This window comes from Trematomus bernacchii, unplaced genomic scaffold (assembly GCF_902827165.1).
Source record: "Trematomus bernacchii unplaced genomic scaffold, fTreBer1.1, whole genome shotgun sequence".
NCBI classification, from domain to species: Eukaryota; Metazoa; Chordata; class Actinopteri; order Perciformes; family Nototheniidae; genus Trematomus; species Trematomus bernacchii.
This window is the reverse complement of record NW_022987769.1, coordinates 481,701-494,719: the sequence shown is the minus strand read 5'-3', so window position 1 is coordinate 494,719 and position 13,019 is coordinate 481,701. Positions and strand designations below refer to the sequence as shown.

General features: G+C 46.7%; 1 pseudogene; it reads right to left on the bottom strand.

Annotated features, from left to right (window-relative positions):
• Positions 1 to 2,139: 2,139 nt before the first annotated feature.
• LOC117496741 overlaps positions 2,140 to 13,019 on the bottom strand; it is a 30,986-nt pseudogene continuing 20,106 nt past the window's right edge.

Here is a 13,019-nt window from a genome sequence, read left to right as displayed (position 1 = left end):
AAAACTCACATTGGTTTCTCATACAGCATCTCTCCAAACTCACATTGGTTTCTCAACACAGCATCTCTCCAAACTCACATTGGTTTCTCATACACATCTCGCATCTCTCTCCAAACTCACATTGGTTTCTCAATCTCTCCAACACATTGGTTCTCACTCTCTCAAACTCACATTGGTTTCTCAACAGCATCTCTCCAAACTCACATTGGTTTCTCATACAGCATCTCTCCAAACTCACATTGGTTTCTCATACAGCATCTCTCCAAACTCACATTGGTTTCTCATACAGCTCTCTCATCATCATCTCTCAACTCACATTGGTTTCTCATACAATCAGCTCCATCTCTCAAACTCTCTCCAACTCACATTGGTTTCTCATACAGCATCTCTCCAAACTCACATTGGTTTCTCATACAGCATCTCTCCAAACTCACATTGGTTTCTCATACAGCATCTCTCCAAACTCACATTGGTTTCTCATACAGCATCTCTCTCTACACACTCACATTGGTCTCTCATACAGCATCTCTCCAAACTCACATTGGTTTCTCTCATACAGCATCTCTCCAAACTCACATTGGTTTCTCACACAGCATCTCTCCAAACTCACATTGGTTTCTCATACAGCATCTCTCCAAACTCACATTGGTTTCTCATACAGCATCTCTCCAAACTCACATTGGTTTCTCATACAGCATCTCTCCAAACTCACATTGGTTTCTCATACAGCATCTCTCCAAACTCACATTGGTTTCTCAAGCATCTCTCCAAACTCACATTGGTTTCTCAAACAGCATCTCTGTAAACTACGTGTATTCACTGAATTCCACTCTCTGCCTTTAACGGCTCGTTGTAGCTCCAATAGCTCCAGCCCCCACCCTCCCTGTGAGCACAGTGTGCTCTGATTGGTCGGGACGTTGTGAATCGCGCTGAGCTCCGTGGAGGTGTTGTTTCCTTGTTTAGGATACACAGCCAAACAGCCAAACTCATCCTGAGCACACACAAAGTCACAGCCGAAGTAAAAACAATAAGTGTGTCTTGATATTGAGTAAGAAAAAGGTTGATAAACGCTGTGAGAATGGGTCTGCAGAGAGAATGGGTCTGCAGAGAGAATGGGTCTGCAGAGAGAATGGGTCTGCAGAGAGAATGGGTCTGCAGAGAGAATGGGTCTGCAGAGAGAATGGGTCTGCGAAGAATGGGTCTGCGAGAGAATGGGTCTGCGAGAGAATGGGTCTGCGAGAGAATGGGTCTGCGAGAGAATGGGTCTGCGGAAGAATGGGTCTGCAGAGAGAATGGGTCTGCAGAGAGAATGGGTCTGCTGTGAGAATGGTCTGAGAGAGAATGGGTCTGCAGAGAGAGAATGGGTCTGCAGAGAGAATGGGTCTGCAGAGAGAGTGGGTCTGCAGAGAGAATGGGTCTGCGAAGAGAATGGGTCTGCGAGAGAATGGGTCTGCGAGAGAATGGGTCTGCGGAGAGGATGGGTCTGCGAGAGAATGGGTCTGCGGAGAGAATGGGTCTGCAGAGAGAATGGGTCTGCAGAGAGAATGGGTCTGCAGAGAGAATGGGTCTGCAGAGAGAATTTGGCCGCGATCCCAACTGTCTGTTATCAGCCTGCAGCCAGGGGAGGAGAAATCAGCAGAGCTGCTGCTCCCTGCACACAGATGTGTGTGTGAGAAGTCCGTGGATTGGTCAATTTGGACCAATCAGCGGGGGCTTAACGTAACGGCTCCGCGACGTAACGTAACGGCTCCACGGATTGGTCCATTTCGTTCCGGGTACGGCTTGACATCATGCCGTACCCGGAAGAATCAAATGGACAGTGACGTATCTCCAACGAGGCGTTTTGGGGAGGTATTTTCTGTGTTAGAGTTTTACTCGCGACAGGGTGTACTTTGAGGGTTTTGACTCTGCACACCGTTTACATGCATAAAAACCTTCATAACACAAGGGGACGGGTAATAACCAGAAAAGCATGACACCTCCCCTTTAACATTAAGATGTCTGTGGCTCTTTTCTGCTGTAACAAATGTAAATTTCTCCTCTGGGACGAGTAAAGGTATTCTGATTCTGGTTCTGATTCTGACTCCTGGGGTTTGGTGTTAGCCCTGAAACTCGACTCTCAGGACGTTCGTTGCTCACCGATCTGAGCGGTCTGCCCTCTCCTGGAGACGCTCTTGGAGAGGACGACCTCTTTGATCCGATCCACTTCCTGTTGGTAGCGCTTGCGGTCCCTCATGGCATTCCCCTTGGCCTCCCTGAGGGCCGCCTCCAGAGCTTTCACCCTCTCTGCCGTCGCCCGGAGACGCTTCTCCAGCTTCGGCAGCTCGCAGCGAAGATCAGCGTTATCTCGAACCAGCTGACCAACACAGAGGGGAACATTTATTAAAACATTCACTAAGACATTTACTAAGACATTCACTAAAAGCTGCTCCTTTTCCCCTGTCCTAACCCCTCAGAGTCCTGGTCCTCTCAGGGTCTTAAACCTAGTAACAGGTTTTTGGACCTGTTAATGCAGGTGTACCTGTCTGTGGACCTGTTAATGCAGGTGTTTCTGTCTGTGGACCTGTTAATGCAAGTGTTTCTGTCTGTGGACCTGTTAATGCAGGTGTACCTGTCTGTGGACCTGTTAATGCAGGTGTTTCTGTCTGTGGCCTGTTAATGCAGGTGTTTTCTGTCTGTGGACCTGTTAATGCAGGTGTTTCTGTCTGTGGACCTGTTAATCAGGTGTTTTCTGTCTGTGGACCTGTTAATGCAGGTGTACCTGCTTGTAGACCTGTTAATGCAGTTGTATTATTACCTGCTTGTGGACCCTGCTGAGCTGCTCCAGGTTGTTCTCTAAGAAGACGATCCTCTGCCTCTGAGCCAGGCTGCCTCCAGCCTCGTCGCTGTCGCTCTCTGAGCTCTGAGAGAGAAGAAGGAGATACACAGAGGTTACACACTGATGATACACAGAGGTTACACACTGATGATACACAGAGGTTACACACTGATGATACACAGAGGTTACACACTGATGATACACGAGGTTACACACTGATGATACACAGGTTACACACTGATGATACACAGAGGTTACACACTGATGATACACAGAGGTTACACACTGATGATACACAGAGGTTACACACTGATGATGACCTCTCACTAACCTCCCACTAACCTCTCACTAACCTCCCACTAACCTCTCACTTACCTCCCACTAACCTCTCACTTACCTCCCACTAACCTCTCACTAACCTCTCACTAACCTCCCACTAACCTCTCACTAACCTCCCACTAACCTCCCACTAACCTCTCACTTACCTCCCACTAACCTCTCACTAACCTCTCACTAACCTCCCACTAACCTCCCACTAACCTCTCACTACCCTCCCACTAACCTCTCACTTACCTCTCACTAACCTCTCACTAACCTCCCACTAACCTCCCACTAACCTCTCACTTACCTCCCACTAACTTCTCACTTACCTCTCACTAACCTCTCACTAACCTCCCACTAACCTCCCACTAACCTCTCACTTACCTCCCACTAACCTCTCACTTACCTCTCACTAACCTCTCACTAACCTCCCACTAATCTCCCACTAACCTCCCACTAACCTCTCACTTACCTCTCACTAACCTCCCACTAACCTCTCACTTACCTCCCACTAACCTCCACTTACCTCTCACTTACCTCCCACTAACCTCTCACTTACCTCCCACTAACCTCTCACTTACCTCTCACTACCTCTCACTTACCTCCCCACTAACCTCCCCTAACCTCTCACTTACCTCTCACTAACTCTCACTAACCTCCCACTAACCTCCCCACTAACCTCTCACTTACCTCCCACTAACCTCTCACTAACCTCTCACTACCTCTCACTAACCTCCCACTAACCTCCCACTAACCTCCCACTAACCTCTCCACTAACCTCTCACTTACCTCCCACTACCTCTCCCTTACCTCCCACTACCTCTCACTAACCTCCCACTAACCTCCACTTACCTCCCACAAACCTCTCACTTACCTCTCACTAACCTCCCACTAACCTCTCACTTACCTCCCACTAACCTCTCACTAACCTCCCACTAACCTCTCACTAACCTCTCACTTACCTCCCACTAACCTCTCACTAACCTCCCACTAACCTCTCACTAACCTCCCACTAACCTCCCACTAACCTCTCACTAACCTCTCACTAACCTCCCACTAACCTCTCACTAACCTCTCACTTACCTCCCACTAACCTCCCACTAACCTCTCACTTACCTCCCACAACCTCTCACTTACCTCTCACTACCTCCCACTAACCTCTCACTTACCTCCCACTAACCTCTCACTTACCTCCCACTAACCTCCCACTAACCTCTCACTTACCTCCCCACTAACCTCTCACTAACCTCTCACTAACCTCCCACTAACCTCTCACTTACCTCCCACTAACCTCCCACTTACCTCTCACTAACCTCCCACTAACCTCTCACTAACCTCTCACTAACCTCTCACTAACCTCTCACTTACCTCTCACTAACCTCCCACTAACCTCTCACTTACCTCTCACTTACCTCTCACTAACCTCTCACTAACCTCTCACTTACCTCTCACTAACCTCCCACTAACCTCTCACTTACCTCCCACTAACCTCTCACTTACCTCTCACTAACCTCCCACTAACCTCTCACTTACCTCCCACTAACCTCTCACTTACCTCTCACTACTCTCAACTCCAACCTCTCACTTACCTCCCACTACCTCTCACTTACCTCTCACTAACCTCCCACACCTCTCACTAACCTCTCACTTACCTCCCACTAACCTCTCACTTACCTCTCACTAACCTCCCACTAACCTCTCACTAACCTCCCACTAACCTCTCACTAACCTCTCACTAACCTCTCACTTACCTCTCACTTACCTCCCACTAACCTCCCACTAACCTCTCACTTACCTCCCACTAACCTCCCACTAACCTCTCACTTACCTCCCACTAACCTCTCACTTACCTCTCACTAACCTCCCACTAACCTCTCACTAACCTCTCACTTACCTCTCACTTACCTCCCACTAACCTCCCACTAACCTCTCACTTACCTCCCACTAACCTCTCACTTACCTCTCACTAACCTCCCACTTACCTCCCACTAACCTCCCCACTAACCTCTCACTTACCTCCCACTAACCTCCCACTTACCTCTCACTAACCTCCCACTAACCTCTCACTAACCTCTCACTAACCTCTCACTAACCTCTCACTTACCTCTCACTAACCTCCCACTAACCTCTCACTTACCTCTCACTTACCTCCCACTAACCTCTCACTAACCTCTCACTTACCCTCTCACTAACCTCTCACTTACCTCCTCCCACTAACCTCCCACTAACCTCTCACTTACCTCCCTAACCTCTCACTAACCTCTCACTTACCTCCCACTAACCTCTCACTTACCTCTCACTAACCTCCCACTAACCTCTCACTAACCTCCCACTAACCCTCTCACTAACCTCCCACTAACCTCTCACTAACCTCTCACTTACCTCCCACTAACCTCTCACTTACCTCTCACTTACCTCTCACTAACCTCTCACTTACCTCTCACTAACCTCCCACTAACCTCCCACTAACCTCCAACTAACCTCCCACTAACCTCTCACTTACCTCACACTAACCTCTCACTTACCTCTCACTAACCTCTCACTAACCTCCCACTAACCTCCCACTAACCTCTCACTTACCTCTCACTTACCTCTCACTAACCTCCCACTAACCTCTCACTAACCTCTCACTTACCTCTCACTAACCTCCCACTAACCTCTCACTTACCTCTCACTAACCTCCCACTTACCTCTCACTAACCTCCCACTAACCTCTCACTTACCTCCCACTAACCTCTCACTTACCTCTCACTAACCTCCCACTAACCTCTCACTTACCTCCCACTAACCTCTCACTAACCTCTCACTAACCTCTCACTAACCTCTCACTAACCTCCCACTAACCTCTCACTTACCTCCCACTTACCTCCCACTTACCTCTCACTAACCTCCCACTAACCTCCCACTAACCTCCCACTAACCTCTCACTTACCTCCCACTTACCTCCCACTTACCTCTCACTAACCTCTCACTAACCTCTCACTTACCTCTCACTAACCTCCCACTAACCTCTCACTTACCTCCCACTAACCTCTCACTTACCTCCCACTAACCTCTCACTAACCTCTCACTAACCTCTCACTACTCTCACTACCCTCCACTAACCTCTCACTTACTCCCACTCAACCTCCCACTTACCTCTCACTAACCTCCTCACCACTAACCTCCACTTCCCTCACTAACCTCTCACTAACCTCTCACTAACCTCTCACTTACCTCTCACTAACCTCCCACTAACCTCTCACTTACCTCCCACTAACCTCCCACTTACCTCTCACTAACCTCCCACTAACCTCTCACTAACCTCCCACTAACCTCTCACTTACCTCCCACTAACCTCTCACTTACCTCTCACTAACCTCCCACTAACCTCTCACTTACCTCCCACTAACCTCTCACTAACCTCTCACTTACCTCTCACTTACCTCTCACTAACCTCCCACTAACCTCCCACTAACCTCTCACTTACCTCCCACTAACCTCTCACTTACCTCTCACTAACCTCCCACTAACCTCTCACTAACCTCTCACTTACCTCTCACTTACCTCCCACTAACCTCCCACTAACCTCTCACTTACCTCCCACTAACCTCTCACTTACCTCTCACTAACCTCCCACTTACCTCTCACTAACCTCCCACTAACCTCTCACTTACCTCCCACTAACCTCCCACTTACCTCTCACTAACCTCCCACTAACCTCTCACTAACCTCTCACTAACCTCTCACTTACCTCTCACTAACCTCCCACTAACCTCTCACTTACCTCTCACTTACCTCTCACTAACCTCTCACTAACCCTCTCACTTACCTCTCACTAACCTCTCACTTACCTCCCACTAACCTCCCACTAACCTCTCACTTACCTCCCACTAACCTCTCACTAACCTCTCACTTACCTCCCACTAACCTCTCACTTACCTCTCACTAACCTCCCACTAACCTCTCACTAACCTCCCACTAACCTCTCACTAACCTCCCACTAACCTCTCACTAACCTCTCACTTACCTCCCACTAACCTCTCACTTACCTCTCACTTACCTCTCACTAACCTCTCACTAACCTCTCACTTACCTCTCACTAACCTCCCACTAACCTCCCACTAACCTCCAACTAACCTCCCACTAACCTCTCACTTACCTCACACTAACCTCTCACTTACCTCTCACTAACCTCTCACTAACCTCCCACTAACCTCTCACTTACCTCTCACTTACCTCTCACTAACCTCCCACTAACCTCCCACTAACCTCTCACTTACCTCTCACTAACCTCCCCTAACCTCTCACTTACCTCTCACTAACCTCCCACTTACCTCCACTCTCCTACCTCTCACTACTCCCACTAACCTCTCACCTTACTTACCTCCACTAACCTCTCACTTACCTCTCACTAACCTCCCACTAACCTCTCACTTACCCCACTAACCTCTCACTAACCTCTCACTAACCTCTCACTTACCTCTCACTAACCTCCCACTAACCTCTCACTTACCTCCCACTTACCTCCCACTTACCTCTCACTAACCTCCCACTAACCTCCCACTAACCCCCACTAACCTCTCACTTACCTCCCACTTACCTCCCACTTACCTCTCACTAACCTCTCACTAACCTCTCACTTACCTCTCACTAACCTCCCACTAACCTCTCACTTACCTCCCACTAACCTCTCACTTACCTCCCACTAACCTCTCACTAACCTCTCACTTACCTCTCACTAACCTCCCACTAACCTCTCACTTACCTCCCACTAACCTCCCACTTACCTCTCACTAACCTCCCACTAACCTCTCACTTACCTCTCACTAACCTCTCACTAACCTCTCACTTACCTCTCACTAACCTCCCACTAACCTCTCACTTACCTCCCCCACTACCTCCCACTTACCTCTCACTAACCTCCCACTAACCTCTCCTTACTACCTCCCACTACCTCCCACTAACCTCTCACTTACCTCCCACTACTCTCACTTACCTCTCACTACCTCCCACTAACCTCCCACTAACCTCTCACTAACCCCTCTCACTTACCTCTCACTTACCTCTCACTAACCGCCCACTAACCTCCACTAACCTTCACTTACTCCTCCCACTAACCTCTCACTAACCTCTCACTAACCTCCACTAACCTCCCATAACCTCCCAGACAACAAGAGAAACACAGAGGTTTTTCTTAGAATTTTACTTTTTAAAGATTTCGACTTTTTTCTTTATAATATGCCTTTCTGTCAGTTAGAATTTTTCCAAGATTTAACTTTTTTCTCAGCATTTTACTTTACTTATTTTTTGACAGAATACGACTTTTACTTCATATTTGACATTTCCCAGGTTTTCATTTTTTCAGAATTTGGCCTTTTCTTATGATTTGTCTTGAATTATTTTTTTTGTCAAAATTTCACTTTTTCAGAATTTTCACATTTCTCTCCGATTTTCACCATTTTTCAAAATGTCCTCAGAATTGTTTTTTTTTCCAAAAAATATCATAAAATATTTTGAATATGACTTTCATTCATAATTTGGCTTTTTTCTCAGAATTTGAATTTTCCCAGATTTTCTAATTTGTATCAGAAGCAATTTCTTAACAAAATGTAATTTCTTTTTAAGAATTCACATTTTTCTCAGAATCAGAAATAATTAAGAAAAAATGTAAGAGCGTTTGCATGAACATTAAAGCATGATCATCGCAGGAGAGGACTCTTCAAAGTTCATGTGTTTAACAGTGTTTAATAAATGGTCGGTTAGAAGAAGTTTTCTTACGCTCCTGACTCGAGCCCCGAGGTCCTCGATGAACACTTTCCGAAGGTGGTTCAGAGTCTGCAGCTCTCTGGCCTGTGGGAGGACACACAATAAGACATCTAATAAAGAGACATCTAATAAAGGTACATCTAATAAAGAGACATCTAATAAAGAGACATCTAATAAAGAGACATCTAATAAAGAGACATCTAATAAAGATAAAGACCCACGCACCACCGTGTCCTCCAGCCCTTCAGGTCCTCTTTGGCTTGTTCCCCTTCTCGTTCAGGAACCTGAGAGTTCACAAACACCTGTTGTATAATCTCACACATGATATGATCATGTTATAGTTATGTATTGTGTACGGCTCCTCACATGAGTTTCTGCAGTTTCTGCTCCTTGTTGTGGTCCTCAGCCTTCAGCTTGTCGCAGTCTGACTGCAGCTTCCTGACCTCCAGCTGCAGAGCCTGGGTCAGACTGAGGAAACACATCACATCAGCATGCTCACTATCATACTGTATATATATCATTTCATAAATATGTATGGACTCTTTGAGTTTGCACGCCGTTAGAGGTGTAACGGTATCCGTATCGTCCCGTGATGTCACGGTTCGGTGCATGCAGTCACACGACGAATACGCCTTTTTTTTTTACGAGTGGGAAAAAAGTGTCATTCAGGGCCAGTATCCACTACACTATATATAATCCAGGGGGCGGTATTGCGCCTAAAAGTTGCCAGCCGCCTCCCTTAAACAACACAAATGAAGAACAAGAAGAAAAACACAACAAAACTAACAGAATACAAGAAGAAGAAAAGTTAGTATGGCGATTTCAGATAACACACAGGAGCTAGAAGACCCACCTGCTTCTTTTAAATCAGCTGTGTGGGAACATTTCGGGTTCCCTGTGGACTGCAATAACGATGGAGTGCGAGTGGTGGATCGGAACGAGTGGTGGATCGGGAGGACGGTGTGTCGGCGTTGTTCGACAGCGGTGCGGTATGCTAATGGTAACACACGCCAAACATGCTAAACCATATCAGAAGGCATCAGCCAGATTGCCAATCACGGAGCCCGGCGAAAGACAACAGCAGTTGAACAGCTTATCCCCGCTGTTTTTAAGAAGCCAATAGACATGAGAGCCGAGAGACCAAAAGAAATAAATGAAGCTTTTGGCATATATATTTCAACGGCTATGCGCCCTTATGCAATAGTAGAGGACCCCGGCTTTATTGATGTGGTTGATTTGTTGAGTGATGAAACACTTTCTTATCATTTATTTTGTAATATTTTCAAGACATTCTTTTTAGTTTTACAGCTTATTGAACCTTTTTGTTTGACATCAGCCATAATAGATAATACGGCCATCTGAGTGTGTGTGGTACTGGTTTGTTTTTAAACTGTGTAATAAAGTTCCATTATTCCAAAATGTTAGAGTTCCTTATTTTTATACTGAAACTTGCACTACTGTTCAAAATAAATAAAAACAAACCTGGAATTATACATTTGGGACTTTCTTTGCTTTTTCTTGTTGTACTGAACCCGTACCGAAACCGTGACCCCCAAACCGAGGTACATACCGAACAACAACAAACCACCAGACTCAGGGACAGTTTCAGGACTGCAACCACCAGACTCAGGGACAGCATCAGGACTACAACCACCAGACTCAGGGACAGCATCAGGGACTGCAACCACCAGACTCAGGGACAGTTTCAGGACTACAACCACCAGACTCAGGGACAGTTTTCAGGACTAAAACCACCAGACTCAGGGACAGTTTCAGGACTACAACCACCAGACTCAGGGACAGCATCAGGACTACAACAACCAGACTCAGGGACAGTTTCAGGACTACAACCACCAGACTCAGGGACAGTTTCAGGACTACAACCACCAGACTCAGGGACAGCATCAGGACTAAAACCACCAGACTCAGGGACAGTTTCAGGACTACAACCACCAGACTCAGGGACAGTTTCAGGACTACAACCACCAGACTCAGAGACAGTTTCAGGTCTAAAACCACCAGACTCAGAGACAGTTTCAGGACTACAACCACCAGACTCAGGGACAGCATCAGGACTAAACCCACCAGACTCAGAGACAGTTTCAGGACTAAAACCACAGACTCAGGGACAGCTTCAGGACTACAACCACCAGACTCAGGGACCAGTTTCAGGACTACAACCACCAGACTCAGGGACAGCTATCAGGACTAAAACCACCATACTCAGGGACAGTTTCAGGACTACAACCACCAGACTCAGGGACAGCATCAGGACTACAACCACCAGACTCAGGGACAGTTTCTAGGGACTACAACCACCAGACTCAGGGACAGCATCAGGACTTAAAACCACCAGACTCAGGGACAGTTTCAGGACTACAACCACCAGACTCAGGGACATGCATCAGGGACTACAACCACCAGACTCAGGACAGTTTCAGGACTAAAACCACCAGACTCAGGGACAGTTTCATCCCAATTCAGACTATTAAATACCTGAACTCTGTAAAGAACAACCATAACATTCATCTGTTTTGCATCTTTATTTATCTAAATATGATATTCCATTTACATGTAAATACACTCTTCTTGCACATCAGACATTCTTGTGGGGAAAATATAGATTTTTCTAATAATTCTCTTGCACTATTTTATTTCTATTGTTATTTCTTTCACTATTTTGTATTGGTTTAATTTGTCTGCACCCTGTATATAAACACTATGATGTAATATATATATATAACACTTACTCTTTGAGGCGCTCCCCCTCTCGGTGCTTCAGGCTCGATCTCGTCTCTCAGGCGGCTCAGCTGTTTGTTGATGAACATCTCTGTGGGTTCTCCATCTGCTCCCTCAGAGTCCTTCTGCACGGAAACACAGTCACTCTTCATTATTAATATCAACGTCATTATTACCAACAGTTTACCTACAGTAAGGTATTAACAACAAACTGTTTCTGTTTGAATAGCCTTCTTTAATAAATCATGTGAACACAGAGGCTCTGGGACACTTGAACCAGTTACTGGTGTGTCTGCAGATCCACCCGTACCTCATCTCCGTCCGCGTCCTGCAGGCGGTCATGTGCTCCTTCTCTTTATCCGTCACCCTTCACGGTGCTTGCATCTTACCTACACACACACACACACACAACACACACACACACACACACACACAACACACACACACACACACACCACACACACATCACACACACCACACACACACACACACACACACACACACACACACACCACACACACACACAACACACACACCCACACCACACACACACACACACACCACACACACACACACACACACACTTCTTGGTGTTTTCAATTTTTCTATGTTTAACAGAACGTCAGCCAATTAGATAGCAGCGTTTCCTATCACAGCCAATTGGCGACTGACCTTGATGCGTGGCAGCTTGGCCGCCTCCTCCATCAGAGCGTCCTGACTCTCCCTCCAGCTGCCTCTTCTTCTGCTCCAATCCCTGCAGAGCCTCCGTCAGCGAGCACACCTTCGCCTGGAGCTGCAGGAACATCAGCGTTACAGTCATGTATTCATTATGAACAGAGAGTCTGCACAGGTGAACCCCTGAGTATCTGCAGGTGTTACCTGGATTGAAATGAGTGAGTGTTTCTGCAGGTGTACCTGGATGACTGAGTGATTGTTAGTATCTGTGTTACCTGAATGAAATGAGTGAGTGTTACCTGAATGACTGAGTGAGTGTTACCTGAGGTGACTGAGTGAGTGTTACCTGAGTGACTGAGTGATGTTAACCTGAGTGACTGAGTGAGTGTTACCTGAATGACTGGGAGTGAGTGTAACCTGAGTGACTGAGTGAGTGTTACCCTGAGTGACTGAGTGAATGTACCTGAGTGACTGAGTGAATGTTACCTGAGTGACTGCAGTTGAATGTTACCTGAGTGACTGAGTGAGTGTTACCTGGGAGACTGAGTGAGTGTTACCTGAGTGACTGAGTGAGTGTTAGTATATGTGTTACCTGCTGACTGAGTGAATGTTACCTGAGGGACTGAGTAGAATTTTCCCTGAGTGACTGAGTGAGTGTTACCTGAGTGACGAGTGAGTGTTACCTGAGTGACTGAGTGAGTGTTACCTGAGTGACTGA